This window comes from Oryctolagus cuniculus, chromosome 4 (assembly GCF_964237555.1).
Source record: "Oryctolagus cuniculus chromosome 4, mOryCun1.1, whole genome shotgun sequence".
In the NCBI taxonomy this organism is placed as follows: Eukaryota; Metazoa; Chordata; class Mammalia; order Lagomorpha; family Leporidae; genus Oryctolagus; species Oryctolagus cuniculus.
The window spans coordinates 72,634,957-72,655,594 of record NC_091435.1 but is presented as its reverse complement, the minus strand read 5'-3'; the positions used below and the strand labels follow the sequence as shown (position 1 = coordinate 72,655,594).

At 39.8% G+C, this 20,638-nt stretch overlaps 1 protein-coding gene and 1 long non-coding RNA gene across 3 annotated transcripts in view; both read left to right on the top strand.

Annotated features, from left to right (window-relative positions):
* Window positions 1-20,638, top strand: part of LSAMP (limbic system associated membrane protein) — a 666,984-nt gene that overhangs the window by 72,849 nt on the left and 573,497 nt on the right. The window lies entirely within an intron of this gene.
* LOC138849489 (uncharacterized) lies at window positions 3,996-19,656 on the top strand. Its single transcript, XR_011388359.1, has 2 exons — window positions 3,996-16,181; window positions 17,300-19,656. It is a non-coding gene; the product is annotated as an uncharacterized lncRNA (long non-coding RNA).

The window sequence follows — 20,638 nt, the reverse complement described above, 5'->3', positions numbered from 1 at the left end:
CCCAAGTCCTTAGGCCCCTGCACCCCGGTGGGAGACCTGGAAGAAGCTCCTGGTTCCTGGCTTCAGTTTCAGTGCAGCTCCAGCCATTGTGGCCATCTCGGGAGAGAACCAGCGGATGGAAGACCTCTCTTTCTGTCTCTACCTCTCTTAGTAACTCTGTCTTTCAAACAAATAAAATAAATCTTTAAAAAAATATTTTGATATTGTAATAAGAAGGAATCTCTTTTTTTCATCACATAAAATATCAAAAATAAAGGGCAATGCATTGTGTTTGAGAAATACTTAATTAGATGCAAGAATGTTTCATCAATACTCAGTGTGTATTTACCTTATTAAGGTTATATTTATCAGAATTCAGGGACAGTTCCCTCTAAGGGATATATAAGATATATAACAGTTAATTACAGCACCTCTCCGACTTAAACATATTGTGCTTCAAAAGTTTGTTGGCAGGTATTGTTGTAACCAATTATTTTTAAGTTCTGAAGAGTCAATCATGCTATATTAGTAACAAGTCTTCCTAAATATTAATGAATATAGTGTATTGTTGGAGCCAAATAAGAATTATAAAAAGTTAATTATATACATAGCAAAAATGTGCACAGTAGTTATCATCCTCCCAAGAAAGTAGTCATAAATAGGCCGGTGCCACGGCTCAATAGGCTAATCCTCCGCCTGCAGCGCCGGCACACCGGGTTCTAGTCCCAGTCAGGGCGCTGGATTCTGTCCCAGTTGCCCCTCTTCCAGTCCAACTCTCTGCTATGGCCCAGGTCCTTGGGCCCTGCACCTGCATGGGAGAGCAGGAGGAAGTACCTGGCTCCTGGCTTCGGATCAGTGCAGTGTGCCGGCCGCAGAGCTCCGGCTGCAGCGCGCTGGCTGCAGCAGCCACTGGAGGGTGAACCAACAGTAAAGGAAGACCTTTCCCTCTGTCTCTCTCTCTCAGTGTCCACACTGCCTGTCAAAAAAAAAAAAAAAGTAGTCATAAATTGTAAATAGTTTCATATATAAAGGTTTACATTTGGGAAGTATTTTTATATAAGATGAGAATTTTGTGCATAGAAAAGTGTGGGAATTTTAAAAAAATTGAAAATGCTAATGAGAATCAAATAACCAAATAGTAATCTAGAGTTATTCAAAGTAAATCCATTGATTATATTGTTTCAACACTTAATTTCAGATACATCTTGTGATACTCAACTATAATACCTAAAATATGCCTTAAAGATATTATAAGTGATATATATCAAGTACTGTTATTATAGATATTAAAAATATGTGTTAATAAATGATGAGAAAAAGGAAGAAGGTAACATTTATGTGTACTATGAAATTTGCAACATAAAAATGAACCAAAATCTTCATTATCAATAATAGCAGCCTAAAAATGTTCAGCGTAGAATCCAGCTTGGAGTTCTTTTCCCTAACAGTGCTTCATTTAGCTTCCCTTTCTTCTCTCAGTAATAATAATATACTCAATAATAATATTTATATAATAATAATGACATAAATAATATAATTATATACTTTCTTCTCTCAGTAGTAATATACTTTGCCTATCATCATAATAGTGATAAAGATGAAGTAGCATGCATTTGAAAAGCATAACACTATTTCAAAGCAATTTTCACATATACTTACTCATTTATTCCTCTTGCTATCTACTCTGTGAAATATATGACTTATTTACTAAAGGAAATCAGCTCTTTTTTGTGACTGAGCCCAAAACAGCAGCAAGATTACAGGAGCAGAGGCAGTACCTCAGATCTGGATTATTATCCGAACCATAATTTATTCCACCAGGGAGTAATGTCATCAGCAATTTCTCAGAGCAGTTATTGGTAGCAATTCATATCTGAGGTCCTAAGAGAGCTCAGTTTGTACCTTCTCTTTCTTGAGTCTAGAGTCAGTTGCATAACCTGTAGAGAAATTGGTAGGCTTGTAGAGTTGGAGTAGCACCAAAAATACCTCAGAAAATTAAGTGTTCATAATTTGAGTGGTTTTGGAAAAGAAGTGAGTGCTGACAGTAAGCATTTGCTGATCATCTTCTGTTGTGTTTCTTGATCCTGAAATTCTCTGCTCTTCAGGGACAATAGAGCAAAAAATCATCAGAAATCTAGTAACTAATTGCAGATATCTAGGCTTTGGTTTTCCACTGTACGATTGACTTTTTTTTTTTTTTTTTTTTTTGAAGGCAGAGTGGACAGTGAGAGAGAGAGACAGAGAGAAAGGTCTTCCTTTGCCGTTGGGTTACCCTCCAGTGGCCGCCGCGGCCGGCACGCTGCGACTGGCGTACTGTGCTGATCGGATGGCAGGAGCCAGGTACTTCTGCTGGTCTCCCATGGGGTGTAGGGCCCAAGCACTTGGGCCATCCTCCACTGCACTCCCTGCAGCTGGCCTGGAAGAGGAGCAACCAGGATAGAACTGGTGCCCCGACCGGGACTAGAACCCGGTGTGCCGGCGCTGCAAGGCGGAGGATTAGCCTAGTGAGCCGCGGCGCCGGCCGGGTCAGACATTTAACCTTTCAGTATCTCATGCCAATTCATCTCAGTGCCTCATCTCAAGTGAAATGCATTTAATATTGTAAGAATACTTGTCAAACTTATTAACATTTATAGAAGAGAGGTGATAACTATCATTATGCCCATGCAGTGGCAAACGCCTACTGGTTTCCTCAAAACATTTTTTTTTAAAGATTTTATTTATTTAATTGAGAGAGTTATAGACAGTGAGAGGGAGAGACAGAGAGAAAGGTTTTCCGTCCACTGGTGCACTCCCCGAATGGTCGCAATAGCCGGAGCTACACCAATCCGAAGCCAGGAGCCAGGAGCTTCTTTCAGTCTCCCCTGTGGGTGCAGGGGCCCAAGGACTTGAGCCATCTTCTCCTGCTTTCCCAGGCCATATCAGAGAGCTGAATCAGAAGAGGAGCAGCCAGGACTCGAACTGGTGCCCATATAGGATGCCAGCACCACAGGCGGAGGATTAACCTACTGCACCACAGTGCCTGCCTCTCAAAACTTTTCATGAATATCAAATGTCTCCATGCAAAAGTTAGTCTCCTCTTGAAAGCAATACAAGAACAGCTTCTTATAGGATTATAACCGAAAGTGGTTGCATTGAAAATGACTATGGAATCACTATATCTTCAGCAAGATGAAGAAATTTTCAGTGTCCTGCAAGGCATTAATGGTGTGCTCTTTTTTTTCCCTTTGAAACATCATTGTAAATGAATTCCACATTCTAATCTATTTACTACCAACCTTTTTCATCACATAATTTAAACACTATATAGATAATATTTTCTTTCATATAAGATATTAGTAATGGAACATTGAACTGGACATTATATGCAGGACCCTGAAGAGGTCACTACAGTAAAATGTGATAATTCTATTTGTTTTGTGCCACCAGACTCTAGGATTATTAAGAATTTGCATCAGGGCAGGTGCTGTGATGTAGTGGGTAAAACCGCTGCCTGCAGTGCTGGCATCCCATATGGGTGCAGGTTTGAGTCCCGGTTACTCAGCTTCCAATCCAGCTCTTTGCTATGGCCTGGGAAGGCAATGGAAGATGACCCAAGTCCTTGGGTCCCTGCACCCATATGGGATACCCAGAAGAGGCTCCTGGCTCTTGGCTTCAGATTGGCACAGCTCTGGCCATTGCAGCCAATTAGGGAGTGAACCAGTGGATGGAAGACCTCTCTCTCATTTTCTCTATCTCTCTTTTCTCTGTGTAACTCTTTCAAATAAATAAATATAAAAAAAAAAAAAAGTTTGCAAACACTATCTTTGATTAGGTTGGCCTGCTCATCCTAGAATGTTCTGAATTACCTTGATCTATGAGCAATCAATTCAAAAGTCAATTGTGGGCTGGTGCCGTGGCTCAATAGGCTAATCCTCCACCTGCGGCGCCGGCACACCCGGTTCTAGTCCCGGTCAGGGCGTCGGATTCTGTCCCGGTTGCCCCTCTGCCAGTCCTGCTCTCTGCTGTGGCCAAGGAGTGCAGTGGAGGATGGCCCAAGTGCTTGGGCCCTGCACCCCATGGGAGACCAGGAGAAGCACCTGGCTCCTGCCATCGGATCAGCGCGGTGCGCCGGCCGCAACGCGCCGGCCGCAGTGGCTATTGGGGGGTGAACCAGTGGAAAAGGAAGACCTCTCTCTCTCTCTCTCTCTCTCTCTCACTGTCCACTCTGCCTGTCAAAAAAAAAAAAAAAAAATTCAATTGCTCTAATAAACCTCAATACAGATAACTGAATTTCAGTTTAGAGTTTGTGATAATCCAAATCTTTTCAATATGCCAGACTGTTGGATTTCCTTTTTCATCAATATTCAAATAAAATTATTCAGCCTCAATTCTGTATAATGAAAAATATTCAGTGTCTTAAGTTTTTGAAAATTTTGTATTTTGGATAGATATTGGCAGAGTTGGGTAGATTATACACTTCTGGTAACTTTTCTCCAATATTTTTATTGTACTAAAATTAACATAAAATGTACTATCTTAACCATTTTAAAGGTACACTTCAGTGGTATTAAGTGAATTCATGTTGTAGAACAGCCATCATCATCATCTCTCTAACTTTTCTTTTCCAAAACTAAGCACTGTACCATTAAATAGTGACTCCTTATTCTTCCTATTCTCTAGCTCTTGGAAACTAGCATTCTGCTTTCTGTCTTTAAGATTTTACTACTTTAAGTACTGAATGTTAGTGAAATCTTACATTTGGAATTATATAGTTGCCTTTAGTGACTGGCTTATTTCTCTTATTGTGATGATTTAAAGGTTAATCTATGTTGTAGCATAAGTCAGAACTTTCTTCCCTTTTAAGGGTGAATAATATTTCATTGTATTTAAGTATCATATTTTGTTTATCTATCACCTGTTGATAGGCACTGGGGTTGTTTCCATTTATCAGCTATTGTGAGTAAGCCTGCTATGAACATGGGAGTACAATATCTCTTTGAGACCTTCTCAAATTTTTTAGTATAAACCTGGAAGTAAAACTTCTGGATCATATGGTAATTCTACTTTTAATTATTTTAGGTGTTGTATTATTTTCTATAGCAGTCGCACCCTTTTATATTCCCAACAAGAGTGCACAAAAGTTTCTATTTCATTTTTCCATATCCTCACCAGTGCATGTTATCATGTGTGTGTGTGTGTGTGTGTGTATAAATAGCAGCGATCTTAATGAGTATGAGTAGCAGCTCATTGTAGTTTTGACTTGCTTTTCCCTAATGATTATGATGTTGGACATCATTTTATGAGCTTATTGGCTATTTATATATCTTCTTTAAATAAATATCTATTCAATAACTTTACCCATTTTGAGTCAGGTTGTTTTAAATTTTTTATTTTCCCTTCTTATCCCAAATGTGAATTCTTTATCAAATATCATTTGCAAACATTTTCTATCATTCCATGGGTTGCCTTTCTATTCTTCTGATAGTTAATTTTGATGCATAAATTGTCCTAATTATTCCCTTGTTCACTTTGTTTTTCTTTTGTTGCTTGTGTCTTTGCAGACATAGTCAAAAAAATGATTACCAAATCCAAACTTATGAGGGGTTTGTCCTTTGTTTTTTTCTAACAATTTTAGTGTTAAGTATTCTTCCATTCCAATTTGGGTGTTTTCAATTTCTTTCTCTTGCCTAATTACTCTGGTTGAGACTTCCAACACTGTGCTGAATAAAGTGATGAATATGTGCGTCATTGACTTTTTTCCTGATCTTTCAGGAAAGTTTTTAGTTTTTCACCATTGATTATGATGCCTCCTATAGGTTTTTCCTATATGATTGTACTTGTGTTGAGTTAGTTTCCCTTTGTTCCTGGTATTTGATTTTTTTTTAATCAAGAAATGATGTTGACTTTTGTCAAGGGCCATATTTTGCATCATTTTTGATGCTTATTGTTTTTCCCCCTTCATTTTATAAATGTATATTACATTGATTTTTGCATTGAGACATGCTATGTTTCATTATAAGTCCAATTTGTTCATGGTATATAATTCTTTAAGTATACAGCTGCATTAAATTTTCTGGTATTGTGTTGAGGATTTTTGCATCAGTGTTCCCAAACATTGTTTTCATTTTCTTCTAGTATGTCAGTATGTATTTGGTATCAGCTGCCCTCATAAATGCATTAGGGAGTATTCTTTCCTTTTCAATTTTTTTTGGTAAGTGTTTGAAAAATATTGGTACTAATATTTACATGCTAGGTGGAATTCACCAGTGGAATAATCAGGTCCATTGTCTTTCTTTTCAGGACATTTTGACCATTGATATGATCTTGCTAGTTATAGGCAATTCAAGTTTCCTACTTATTCAATGTTTACTCTACATAGGTATTTTTCTTTTTAGAAATTTTTCCATTTCATATAGGTGATCCAGTGTGTTGGCACACAATTGGTTATACTCTCTCTCTCTTTAAATATTTATTTATTTGCTTGAAAGGCAGAGTTACAGAGAGGCAGAAGAAGAGAGAGATAGAGAGACAGAGAGAGAGAGAGGTTTCCCAGCCCTTGGTTCACTCCCCGGATGGCCACAATGGCTGGAGCTGCACCAATCTGGAGCCAGGAGCTTCTGCTGGGTCTCCCACGTGGATGCAGGGGCCCAAGAGCTTGGGCCATCTTCTACTGCTTCCCCAGGCCATAGCATAGAGCTGGATTGGAAGTGGGGAGCCGTGATTCAAACCAGTTCCCATAAGGGATGCCGGCACCACAGGGGGCGGCTTTACTTGTCATGCCACAGCGCTGGTCCCTACTCTACTCTCTTAAAATTTTTTATTTATTTCTGTAGAACTTTCAATAATTTTACCACTTCAATTTGTGAGTTTAGTAATTTTAGTCTTACCTGTTTTTTCTTAGCCTATCACTAAAGCTTGTTAATATTTATGATTTTTTTTCCCCAAAGAATCAACTTCTGGTTTTCTTGATTTTCAGCTTTCAGCAATAACAGGAAGTGTAATACAGTGACTGGCATTTCCTTGTCTGCATAGCTGTGATCAAAGCAGGAATCAATGATCAGAATATGGACCCTGATATTTGGAGCACAGGATCCTTTTTGCCTCTATGACTCCCTTCAACTTGTATGCAAGCTTCTCCAGTAATACATCTTTAGCTGCCTGCCAAGGGTCTGAGGCATGGGAGATGAGTAGTTTCTACTCTGCTAAGATTGCAATTGACCAAATGGAACCATAATTTATCTTCTAAGCTTTGCTTTCATGGGTGCAAGCCATCAGTAGACTCCAGGGATACACAATAGTTAACAGGTTGCCAGTGTAATTGTTATCTAGGTGGAGGGACATATTGCTGGTGTTTTCCATCATCTTCCTAGAATCTTTCAGTACATCTTGTAACATTTATACTGAATTCTTCTTGTATTCATAATTTTGTATAGACTCCCCTTACTTGAAGCTGAAATCTCTGTGCGTTTTGTTCTTTTCATCATCTTTTCTGTTATTTTCCTAAGATACTACAACTTCACTATACGTGAGTAGTTTTGAAAAGCTTGATGAAAATAGTGCCCACAAAGAATTTATCACCTAAGAAAAATAATTAAAATCCTGTTATATTCATTTTTATATTATTTTTTCATCCTGACAACAGAGATTCTATCTATGAGTTTGCTAGGGCTCGTCTAACTAGGTGGCTCAAACAACAGAAATTTATTTTTTCACAATTCTGAGGTTACTAGAAGTCCAAAATGAAGGTTCCAGCAGGGTCGGAGTCTTCTGAAACTCTCACGAGGGTTGCCATGCAGGTGGCTGTCTTCCTGCTCCCTCTTCTTGTGGTCAATATCCTGGTAACTCTTTCTGTTCTTACAAAGATACCAAGTCATGCTGGATTAGGGTTCCCTACAAAAGGCCTCTTTAGCTTACCTTTTTAAGGACTCTACTTTCAAACGTGGTTACATTTTGAAATATGTGGAGTAGAAACTTAAATTTATGGATTTTATGGGAGTGACATAATTCACTTTATTACATTCTGTTTTCTGTAAGACCTAACTTTTTTCTGCCTTCACATTTCTCAAGTGACCCTTCTAACTTTTTCCAGATTCCTGTACCACTCTCTACACTTCTGGAACTGCTAGAGGGAAAGCCCATGCTCCTCTATTTTGTATTTCTAGGTCTCCTTTCACTGATAGATCAACCAGGGTAGGAAGAGGATCAGCATCCAAAAGAGTAATATAATGATGTTTCTTGGTATGTAAGAGCAATATTCTAGGAATGATAGTAGGCATTATTTTGGTTCAAACTGCAGTCACTCTTACAAATAACATATTCCACTGACTGTTCTGTGTTTATCACATTTGGCCTTTTACAAAACTATGTGAGGCATCTGTCTGCCCAGACCAGTGGGTTGTGAGGATTTTGCAGGCAAAGGCTATATCTTATTTATTGCTGTATTCCTTACAACCCATAGCTGAAAACATTTATATCACAGTCTGTCTTCTTTTTTCCATGCTTTCTTCTTTATGTTAATAAAAAAGTTGTGAAGTTGCTTCAACACACTTTTAAAATTCTTTCTTTTTAAAAATTTTCAGACTCAAAATTTTTAGAACAAATTATTTATTCAAAAGGCAGAGTGACAGAGAGAAAGGGAGTGACAGAGAGAGATCTTCCAACTGCTACTTCACTCCCCAAATGTCTTCAACAGCCAGTGCAGGGCCAGGCTGAAGCCTGGAACTCCATCTGAGTCTCCCACATGTTTGTCAAGGGCCCAGGCACTTGGGCCATCATTCACTGCTTTCCTAGACACATTAGCAAGGAGCTGGATCAAAAGTGGAGCAGCTGGCACTTGGATTTGGGATGTCACAGTGCAAGCTTAACCTGCTGCAACATGATCCCAATACCTTGGGCTGAGCTTCAGCACATCAGGTTGTAAACTTTATTCTTGAATTGGCCCTGGAACCTACCTGTGACGCTTAAATAGAACAAATCACCACATGCGTGTTCTTAGAATGTTTATTTGTTAATCACATTGCTACTTAGCAAAAATCAAACTTTCTCTTTCAATACGTAAAATTCTAGGTTTTCAACCATGAATTATGTCCCATCTTGTAAAACATTGCCTGTTTTCTGAAAGAAAGACTTACAAACAACCCAAGGTGATTTTTTTTTGTTAAATCACACACACACACACACACACACACACAATCACACAAATACACACATATGGATCCTCTTAATTTAATAGTCATTAATTATTCCTTTATCATCTCACATTCATGGACAGTAAATTCCATTAAAAAAGAGACAAATATGATTGTAGGCATTGTGTTTCCTTTGGGTTTGGGAGCTAAGAAGTTTATTTCTCTAGAGTGGCTTATTCAAGTAAGTCGTTTCTGAGGCATCTTATGAAGCAGATTCAAAGCCATGCTGTGCTGACCAGATTCTAGCCATATAGCTTTATGAATATTTTACTAAATAAATCTAATGTTTCCTCTGCAATTGGTCTTTTACTTCTAGAATTCAGACAAACATGATCAGTAATGGAGACATCAATAAATTCCCACTCACTGTTTCTGTATTTAAAATGTGTGTGTGTGTGTGTGTGTGTGTGTGTGTGTTTTCAGAGATCCAGGTGGGCTACGTGGATATTAAAAGGGTTTCTGGAGGCTTACAGAATATTCAGCTTGACTCCTGCTTGACATTTGGCAGTTGGTTCATAAGTTACGAGTTTACTCTCGGTCCTGATTCACTTCGTATTAGTCTAGTTTTCACCTGTCAGGGAATGTTCTCCACCTCCTCTCTGCCAGGCTGCCGAGGCACTCTGTGGGCATCCCTCTGAGCCTTTGCCAGTGCTCCTCTCACACTATTAATTAAATGAGAAATATTATTACAGCATTAAAAAAAACCTATCAGGCAGCTAACATTTTCCGCCCACCCACATTTACCAGAAGCAATTTTGCTCCCACTCACCCGCCTGCCACTCATAGCCCGAGGTTAAGAGAATGTTCGCTTCTGCTTGCAGGCCAGAATATTCCGAAATGGCACACAGGCACAGTCATTAGACTTGAAAGAAGTGTATGCGGAAGCGAAGATAAGAGAAGCAGTGAATAATGATTCTTCCTGTAAGCAGTAGCAGTGGATTTCATGTGAAATAAAAGGAAGGAAAAAGAAAAATGTGAAGAATAGAGGGTGTTTGTTAGGAGATGAAATAAAAGTGAGGAAAGAAGTGCATTTGAGGGAAGGAAAGAGAAAGGATGCGCAAATATAAGATGGATGTAGGATTACTTACATCCTGCTTTCTTTGTAATCAGTGACTGCCTGATTTTTCTTTTTACATTTTCTTAAATATTTAGCATACATATCCTCTCTAGCCCAGATTAAGAGGTAGAACAAAGACACTGCCTTGAAGATTCTGGTGGTTGTGAGTGCCAGCTGAAGGCCTCATATACTTGTCTACAAAAAATATTATATCATATTAGGCTATGTCCGTATCTTTGACTCTTCTAATGAAAGGAGCTAATGATCTTAGTGTTAACCTGATCAATTGTTATTGACCAGGTTGTTAATCTATTCTGTCAAGTCTAATATGCCACGTGGAAATTTTTTAAGTAAGGCATGGGGTAATTCTTTCAGATACTAGATATGCCAGCTATCTTTTTTTTAAAAGATTTATTTATTTACTTAAAAGTCAGAGTTACACAGAGACAGGAGAGGCAGAGAGAGAGAGGTCTTCCGTCCACTGTTTCACTCCCCAGATGGCCACAGTGATGGGAGCTGTGCCTATCCGAAGCCAGGAACCAGGAGCCTCTTCTGGGTCTCCCACATGGGTGCAGGGGTCCAAGGGTTCGGGTCATCTTCTACTGCTTTCCCAGGCCAGAGCAGAGAGCTGGATCGGAAGTGGAGCAGTTGGGACTTGAACTGGCGCCCATATGGGATGCTGGCACTGCAGACAGCAGCTTTACCCACCACGCCACAAGGTCAGCCGCATGCCAGCTGCTTATTCCCAAAGTCTAGCAAATCAAATAGATCCATCCATCCTTATTATCCATATTTTTTAAGGGTTTGGAAATATAGATGCCTTGAGGGTGGTGCAGGAGTTCAAGGAGGGAGTATGTGTATGTGTGTGCGTGTGCACATGTGTCGTGTATGCGTGTGTGTGATTGATTGATAGAGAAGATTAAGAAGACACTATAAGATGGTTAAATAAATAGGGTTTTAGCTTTTGCACCTAAAATCATTCCTTAATTGTGGCCACTGTTACTGAAGCAAAGCAGAAAGAATGACTGTTTTAAAGCATAGAATTATCTAGCCCCTTGCACAGAAGAGCTACTCAATAATTGATTTTCTAAATCAATAAATGAACAAATATAATATTTCTAAGCACTTCCTCTGTATCTTCTTGCAGCCATCTGCCAGGACTTCTTTGATGCTGTGAAGATTATGCCAAGTTCCCTGAGAACTTTTACTCCCTTACATAGAATGTGTGCAGGGAGGGTAACGAGTCACAATTTCATGTGCAGACAAATTTAGACGGCCCCCCCCCCTTTTTTTTTGACAGGCAGAGTGGACAGTGAGAGAGAGAGACAGAGAGAAAGGTCTTCCTTTGCCGTTGGTTCACCCTCCAGTGGCCGTTGCGGCCGGTGCGCTGCGGCCGGCACATCGCGCTGATCCGATGGCAGGAGCCAAGAACTTATCCTGGTCTCCCATGGGGTGCAGGGCCCAAGCACTTGGGCCATCCTCCACTGCACTCCCGGGCCACAGCAGAGAGCTGGCCTGGAAGAAGGGCAACCGGGACAGAATCGGGCGCCCCGACTGGGACTAGAACCCGGTGTGCCGGCGCCGCAAGGCGGAGGATTAGCCTAGTGAGCTGCGGCGCCGGCCTAGACGGCCCCTTTAAGACATAAATAGTGATAAATAGTGTCAGTCATCATTGTCAGTACTGTTGGGAAAATACACCTGTTCTGTTGTCTGTCAGTCCTACTCTTCAACTTCATGAAAAGTTGATGACTTTTAAAAAGTGGTGCCTTTGACAGAAGTCAGATATTGGCCTGAGGCAATGCACTTTCTCCTTGCCCACCTTACTAGGAAAACAACCACGAAACTTTACTTCAGTGAAACAGCAGTTGATTATGCAGGGTAACATGAGTCAAATTCCCGAAAATGTTGCTCAAGGGCCGAGGCGCTGCTGCGTTTCCCTGCTGTGTTTCATCACGACAACTGTGACTGCTCTGGTACTGAGTTACTTCACAGTGCTGTGCTGAAGAGCAGCTGAGTCTATGCATTTGTTATCCTCACCTTTGACAAATCTTCACTTTGTATGCCACAAAATATTCTGTATTTTATATTTTCCATACTTATAAAATATTCTATGTTTTTGTACCTGCTAATTCATGGGAAAATAATCTTTCCACGTTGACTGATGGAAATACTCAGAGCTGGACCAGGCTGACACTAGCAGTGGGGGACTCAGTCTAGGTCTCCCATGTGAATAGCAAGGACTCAACCACTTGCTGCTTCCCAGTGGGTATGCTAACAAGAACTATAATCGGGAGTAGAGTGGGCATCTCACACATAGGCACTCTAAATCTCTAAACTGAAATGGGATCCAGACACCCCTAGAGGTGTCTTAACTGCTACCTCAGATGGCCACCCCAGAATGCTTATTTTTTAAAGATTTGTTTTATTTAGTTATAAGTCAGAGAGAGAGAGAGAAAGAGAGAGAAAGGGAGCTTCTATCGATTAGTTCACTCCTCAAATGGCTGCAATGGTCAGCGTTGTGGCAGGCCAAAGCCAGGAATCAGGAGCTTCTTCCAGGTCTCCCACATGAATGCAGGGGCTCAAGCACTTGGGCCATCTTCCACTGCTTTCCCAGGCAGTTAGCAAGGAGTTGGATTGAAAGCAGACAAGACTCAATCTAGTGCCCATATGGGGTGCTGGCGCTGCTGATAGCAACTTAACCCACTGCATCACAGCGCTAGCTCCTACTAATATATTTCTTAAAGAATTATCTTAAAATAAAATGCAAAGCAGATAGCATATATTTGTTGTTTTGCCTTATTGCAGATATTATGCAAATTTTAAAGTTCAGAATATTTATGCACAAACAAATCTGGAAAACAATTACATAGGCTGAAGACCAAATTACTTTTATGTAGTGAATTTCATTTTATGGCATCAATAACTAATCTAATTAGCAACTTATTTGAGTCACTATCAAAGCCAATTATATGAGAGTGCTTCAGAATATTTGTGGAAAATGGAATTAAAGGATAAATTTATTTTGATGCAAAACATTTATGAGGGGCAGGCTTTTGGCCTAGTTGTTAAGCTGCCACTTGAGGTGACTACATCCCATAACAGAGTACCTGAATTTGAGTCCTGGCTTCCTCGGGGAGGCAGTAGGTGATGGCTTGAGTACTTGGCTCCCTGTTACCCATGTTGGAGATGCAAACTGAGTTTCTAATTCTTCGCTTCAGCCTGGCCCAGCCCCACCTGTTGTGGGCATTTGAGGAGTGAACCACTGGATGAGAGAGCTGTCTGTGTTTCTATCTTTCAAATAAGATTTAAAAAATTCAATCATATATATGAGGTATCTTCAAAAAGTTTATGGAAAATATGTATTATGAAAAGCTATGTAAGGATTTCAAAATTATTAAGTCAAAATAAGTTTATCTTTTAATTCAATTTTTCTAGGGACTTTTTCCTCAGAAACCTTTTGTTTAAGGTATACAAACTTCATGTATTTTATGAGGACCCTCTATATAAGCATCTATAGTGGATTGCTAGGGTTAAGGGAATCACTCAGGACATTTGGGACATAAGTGGTATGTTCATTTACCTAATCTCCCGAAGACCCTCTTCAACAAGAAAATAGAACACTTGACTATATGTGCACATGTGTCTGTGCATGTACACACACACACACACACACAGAGACTTCATTTACAGACTTCAAGTCTTGGATGACTTTGTTCCTGATCCCTTCTGGAATTAGAAAATTTGTTAATGACGCCCCAGTGTTTATCCTGGTTCTATTACTGCCTTTTGATAATGCATGGTTAGGAGACATGTTTGGTCTTTCATCTGGCAGGCGCTGAGACGACTTATAAAGCCCTGCATGTATGTGCAATGCCAGAGTCAGCTTTAAACTTGAAGGATCTCTTCAGTCCCCCTGAGCTCTAAACTTTTATGATTTTGTGATTCTAGGAACAAGAAAATATTTAAGCTATCTTGTTGCCAAGGGAAAACCACTTGAGCTGTTATTCTACGAATTCAACCAAGACTACTTCAACAAACTCACAGCAGATTTTCTGGTAATGGCCAGAGCCATGAATTAAAGTGTGGTGGAGACAGTCAAGGCTGGACTAGAATGATGGTTGAAGAGTTCCAGGTGTACAGGCAGAGAGGCAGGCAGCATCAGCAGGATCTGGATTTGCATGCAAGTATTTGATCTTGAGAATGCTTTGGATGTTGATGCAGGGTGGCCCTGGAATGTGTCAGGGGCATAGGAGCAGAGCACTGGAAGGAATAGTATCATCAATGTCAGGATTGAGGCGTTAAGTAAAGCAAGAACAGCTGTTTTGTTAGCCTGTGATCTTTATCTCCTCAATAGTAAATGTTGGCACTAAGTGGCTTGGGCTTCATGGGTGAAGAGGAGGGTGTGGGAAATGTGAGGGTTTGAGCAAATCCCAATGATGTTTTCTTTAGTACAGCTCTGTTAGTAATATTCCAACTTCAAGTTCAAAATGGTGCTAAAAACATGCATGAAAATGCACCTGAGAGATTTCAGATGCTCTTCTGCAGTGGTTTTCATGAACTTTCACCTCATTGAATTATTAAGTTAGTAGACTCAATTGATTGTTTCCTAAAGTAGGTATGGTATATAATCCAGTGTTTATGTGAATGTTATACGATATGTAAACTTTCAGTGTAAACTCATATAATCAATGCAGTTACTGTATTAAAGTGTGGGTTACAAGATGGTATATAGGACTTTTACTGCATAACTTCCCTATACCCACACTTAGACACTGGACTCTCCTCTGTTTTGTGCATAGCCACTGGATTAGAAAGGAGCAGAAGGAGGTACATACTATCTCTGTTTCAGTTTAATTTTAAAGATTCATGTATAACAGTTCAATTGAACAAAAAACAATTCAATTGGAGTGTCATCTATGTGCACTGGATTATCTAGGAAGATGTAGAAGAGCTCAAATTAGGTGGGGAGACATATTTGCCTTCAAGGAATGTACAGTCCTGTTAAGAAATAAAACTTATGCACACAAAGCAATTAAATAACAATACCAGGACAGTTTATAATAAAGTGCTAAATTAAATATTATCAACTACCATAATTATATGGTTCAAACTGTAACTCCTGTAGGCAGAACCAGCCAGAGTTAATTGATCATTTTTGAATAATTCACTGAAAGAATAGCAGAGTATAATTTATCTTTGTCTCCATTTTCCCAGTAAGGTCACCCAATTCTTTTTGTAACTTAGTCTTATTCCTAGTCATGCAGCATTACTAACCCTCATTTTATCTTGGTTTATCTGAAGCTGCATTTCTGCCTGGTGATTTTGCTTAGATATTATGCCCTGATTAACCAGATGTCATACTATAGCACTTCTCCCAGTCCAGAATGTGTGTTGGAAAACAAAAGCAAAAAGAGGAAAATCTGAGGGTACAGAGCCCAGCTGAATGAAGTATAGATGAAGGTCAACCATTTTTGGAATCTTAGCCACATATAGTAAAAAATTCCTCATCGTATAAAAAGAAGCAAAAATAGTTGTGTGCAGGAAACTAATGACATGGAGAAGAAACTGTAAGTTTAGAATTGTTTGAGTCCTTCCACACTGGTGTCAATAACCCTAAGACATACACCAACTGGTCCCAGGGAAGTCATTTGTATGGACTCCAGTAAGACAATCAATGCTTGTTAGAATGGAATACATGTGAATTTGAAAAAGCGATTGATGTGTTTTATAATTAGTTACGAGAAAAACTGTTAAAATGAAAGTGTGTTTTGAGATGAAAAGGAGAGCATTCTGTTTTTTCAGTGTTTTACTTTGAGGCACATCACAGTCTCTGGAGAGACTAGGAAAAGGAACCATTACTGTGTATCTAACGCAGGATATTTCCATATTAGAGAACAAAACTTCAAAGAAGATTTATTTAATGACCCATCATTAGTCCCAGTGCTGTCCCTAGCTGATGCTGCAAAGTAAATAAGGTTGGTTTGATTTTCTCAATTCTACGTCTATCCTAGCTTCTCTTGCTACCCTTTGGTTTCCCTTAGCACTGCTCACTCTGTGAATGCTCTAGCTCCTGTGCAAGTTGGTGCAGACTGGCAGGTCCCTGTGCTCTGGGTCTGTGACCTCCTTCCTCAACCCAACTCCGGTATCGCATATGCCTCAGAACACTCTTTTCTGTTACCTGTTGTGATAAAATATCCCCATATTAATGTAAAGTAATAGTGAAGGAGTGATGCATAGATGTTAAAGAATCTTATAGTGTTGACAGTTTAACCTAATGGTGCAAATGTCGAAGAGCACAGGGAATATTTTTAAGACAAGTGAAGTTTCCCCATGGTTGGTGTCTGCTTCCTCTATTTGTGTGAATGGTGAGGCCTGATTATTCAAATCATGTGTGAGCCACAACAGCCAGCTTGAAAAGAAAGATACTGGATAGCAAAAGCATCGAGATATTTCAGCAGCAATCCATATGAACAGACACCAGCTCATGGAGTAGGATTTTATGTTATTTATTTCACTACTGACATTTATTTGGTAGTTTCCATTCTCTTGTCTATTATTTTTAAAATATATTTTCATTTTATCTGAGAGAGACACAAAGACAGAAATTTTCCACTGACTCACTCCCCAAATATCTACAGTAGCTGGAGTTGGGCTGGGCCGAAATCAAAAGCCTACAACTCAGCCTGTGTCTCCCACATGGGTGGTAGGGACTGATGTACTTGAACCATCATCTGCTACCTCCTGGGGTATATGCATTATCAAATGCTGGATTGGAAGTGAAATAGCTGGGAATTGAACCTGGAATCCACTGGAGAATTCCTATAATTATTGAAAATAGTCAGTTTAATCCAGACTGATGAGCTGTGACTGTATTCAAATGAGAAGGTACATAATTACACATTAATGCGAGCTACAGATAGATGTGTGCATATGCTACTGACTCTGGAAAATTCTTCAGAATCCCTTCTCCATGTAGCCACTGACAGCTGTCTCTGCAATTTTCCTGTTAGGCACTGAAGCCACTTCTCCATTATTCAAGGGCCGATGCTGCCGAGTTGTCCTCATTCTGTTTCTTCTCCCTTCTTATGTGTAGGTTTTGATCATTTGTCTAACAGTATCTCCAGCAGAAAGTGGAGTATAGAAAAGAAACAAAGGTAAGATTCCAATGAATGAATTGAATGTGTGTAGCACACGCAGGTGTGCTGCCTTCGCTTTCAGCGATGCAACGCAGCACTCTAGTATTCCATTCGCCGAAGCCCCAACTTCCAAACTCTTCCTTTCCTTGCGCAAAGTGTTTCATCTCAAGCAGTCTTCAGAGCTACAAGATGCACTTATTTGCAAGAAGTTTGGAGGATGTTCTACAGGTAAATCCCTGAACATAAATTGCTATAAAACATACTGTTTCAGGAGCTAGTATTTGTGTGTCCTTAATCAACACTTTAACCTCTATGAACCTCGTATGCCTTATCTATTACTTAAGGAAAGTACTTCAGTGATAAAGGAAAACATTCAAATTTTAGTTTGACCTGTGTTTATTGAGCACTGCTATGTGTTTTTTTATTTTATTTATTTATTTTTTTTTTGACAAGTAGAGTTATAGACAGTGAGCGAGAGAGAGACAGAGAGAAAGGTCTTCCTTCTGTTGGTTCACTCCCCAAATGGCCACTATGGCCGGCGCTGCGCCAATCTGAAGCCAGGAACCAGGTGCTTCCTCCTGGTCTCCCATGCAGCTGCAGGGGCCCAAGGACTTGGGCCATCCTCCACTGCACTCCCGGGCCACAGCAGAGAGCTGGTCTGGAAGAGGAGCAACCGGGACCAGAACCCGGTTCCCGTATGGGATGCTGGTGCTGCAGGCGGAGGATTAACCAAGTGAACCACAGCACCGGCCCCACTGCTATGTGTTTTGACAAGAAATTAATCTGAATTTCTCTCTAGTTTCCATCTTTTTCTTACTTTTTAACTTATTTGCTTGAGTTTTCATAATTATCTTCTTTTTGAAAGTAACAGTTCACCAATAAAAATGTGTTAGATATTAATAGCTTCTTCCAGCATCATTGTCCTATTTTGTCATCCCTCCAAAGTAATTAAATTTAATATATTAAATAGCTTGATATTTTATATTTTCCTTTATGTTTGTATAAAATCTACAAATATATGCACATGACAGAGAAAAATATATACTTTGCCTGTTTGTCTCTTTCAGAATTCTGCTCAGTCTTCTTTTTTTTTTTTCCTTTTTCTAGTAGAAAACATTTTTCACTACCCTATTTAAAGTTAGGATTGGGGTGGGAGTCGAGACTAGTGATTAAGATGTTAGTTAAGACAATCACATCTCACATTGCAGAACCTGGGTCTGATTCCCGGCTCTGGTCTCAACCCCGGCTTCCTTTTAATGCAGATCCAGGGAGGCAGCTTTGATGGCTCAATTAATTGGGTTCCTGCCACCCAAATGGGAGACATAGACTGAGTTCCAGGGTCAGGCTTCAGCTCGACCCAGAACACCTGCTATTAGCATTTGGGGAGAGATTTCTCCCTGTTTCACTTTATTTGAAATAACAGTAATAACCATCTTTTTTTTTTGAACACATTTAATTTTTCCCAACAGCCCTGTGCAGTAAGTATAGTTATTATTCCCATTCAGGAAACTGAGGCATGAAGAGTTTAAGTAGCTTTCCCAAAGTCACATGTCTGCTAAGAGGCTAAGTCATGATTTAAACCCTGCGATCTGCATCTGGAGACTGCAGTTTTAATCCTTAGGCTGATACCAAAGTGTCATTGACATGTCTAAAGCAGTACTAGTGCATGTATTTTTTAATAGAAAACTTTTACTTAATAAATATAAATTTCAAAAGTACAACTTTTGTATTATAGCAGTTCTTCCCCCCATAACCACCTTCCCACCTGCAGACCATCCCATCTCCTACTGCTTCTCCCATCCCATTCTTCATTAAGATTCATTTTTTTTTTTCCGACAGGCAGAGGTAGATAGTGAAAGAGAGAGAGAGCGACAGAGAGAAAGGTCTTCCTTTTCCATTGGTTCACCCCCCTTCGTGGCTGCCATGGCTGGCGCCCATCTGAAGCCAGGAACCAGGTGCTTCCTTCCTCCTGGTCTCCCATGCGGGTGCAGGGCCCAAGGACCTGGGCCATCCTCCACTGCCTTCCCGGGACAGAATCCGGTGCCCCAACCAGGACTAGAACCTGGGGTGCCAGCGCCGCAGGTGGAGGATTAGCCTAGTGAGCCGCAGCACAGGCCTATGATTCATTTTTAATTATCTTTATATACAGAAGATCAACTCTATACTGAGTAACGATTTCAACTACCAGTCAGTTTCCAAAATGTTTGAGCATTTATATGTCATCAGCAATTAATAAGAGTGTCTATTTCCTTTTAACCATGTCATGAATTTTTTTATGTTTTCATTTCATTTTATTTTTAGGAGTTTACAAAAATAATGCATTAAAAGAAAAGTGATTCTGCTTCTAGTGAGGATTACTTCTGTGGTTAGGAATTAATACTGGTGAATTTATTGCTTTCCCATGCCTGTCACAAATGCCATCATTGAAGTGGGAATGATGGCTGATTTGTACTGATTATACAGTCTGCTTTATTACTAAGGATACGGACATGCAGGAATGCCTATTCCTGGCAGTGAAGCTGTTGGTAACTGCCACTTCCCTCTCCTTTACTTAGAGTCAGATGAACCAAACCTTGAATGTTAGGTGCCTTGTTAAAGAAATAGGAAGGTGAAGGCATGACAGTGGAATAATAATGCCAATTATGTTTGGATTATTGGTATTTTTGTAATGTTAGGAATTCGCTTAGTCCACCATATGAGAGGTTTCCAAGACAGAAATTATGGCTTAGTATCAGATCGAAATTCATTGTGTTGAGCATGAAGAGCATATGATCTTTAGTCAGGGATCTATATTACAAACAACAGGTTATGAATGAGAATGAGACAAAATTATTCACTTATAGAATTGCCAACCAATTGTGAATAATTTTCATCCTTAGGGTGGCTGTATCATTTATTGTTCAAACAGTGAAAATTTGAGAGTAAAAGAATTGCTACCAATAATTATACTGGGGAATCAGCTATATACTTAGACCTTTCCAAGTGAGCTGATACGTATGATCACTGTACACATCCTAGCCTTTCATTTTTTACTTCTCCCACATTCATGCCTCAGAGTTTAATTATAAAAATTATTGGGACCAGTGCTGTGGCGTAATAGGTTACACCTCCACCTGTGGCACCGGTTCGAGTCCCAGCTGCTCCACTTCCAATCCAGCTCTCTGCTAATGGCCAGGGAGGTCACTGGAGAATGGCCCAAGTGCTTGGACCCCTCTATCCATGTGGGAGACCCAGATGAAGTTTTGGTCCTGGCTTCAGATTGGCTCAACTGCAGCCATTGTGACCATTCAGCTGAT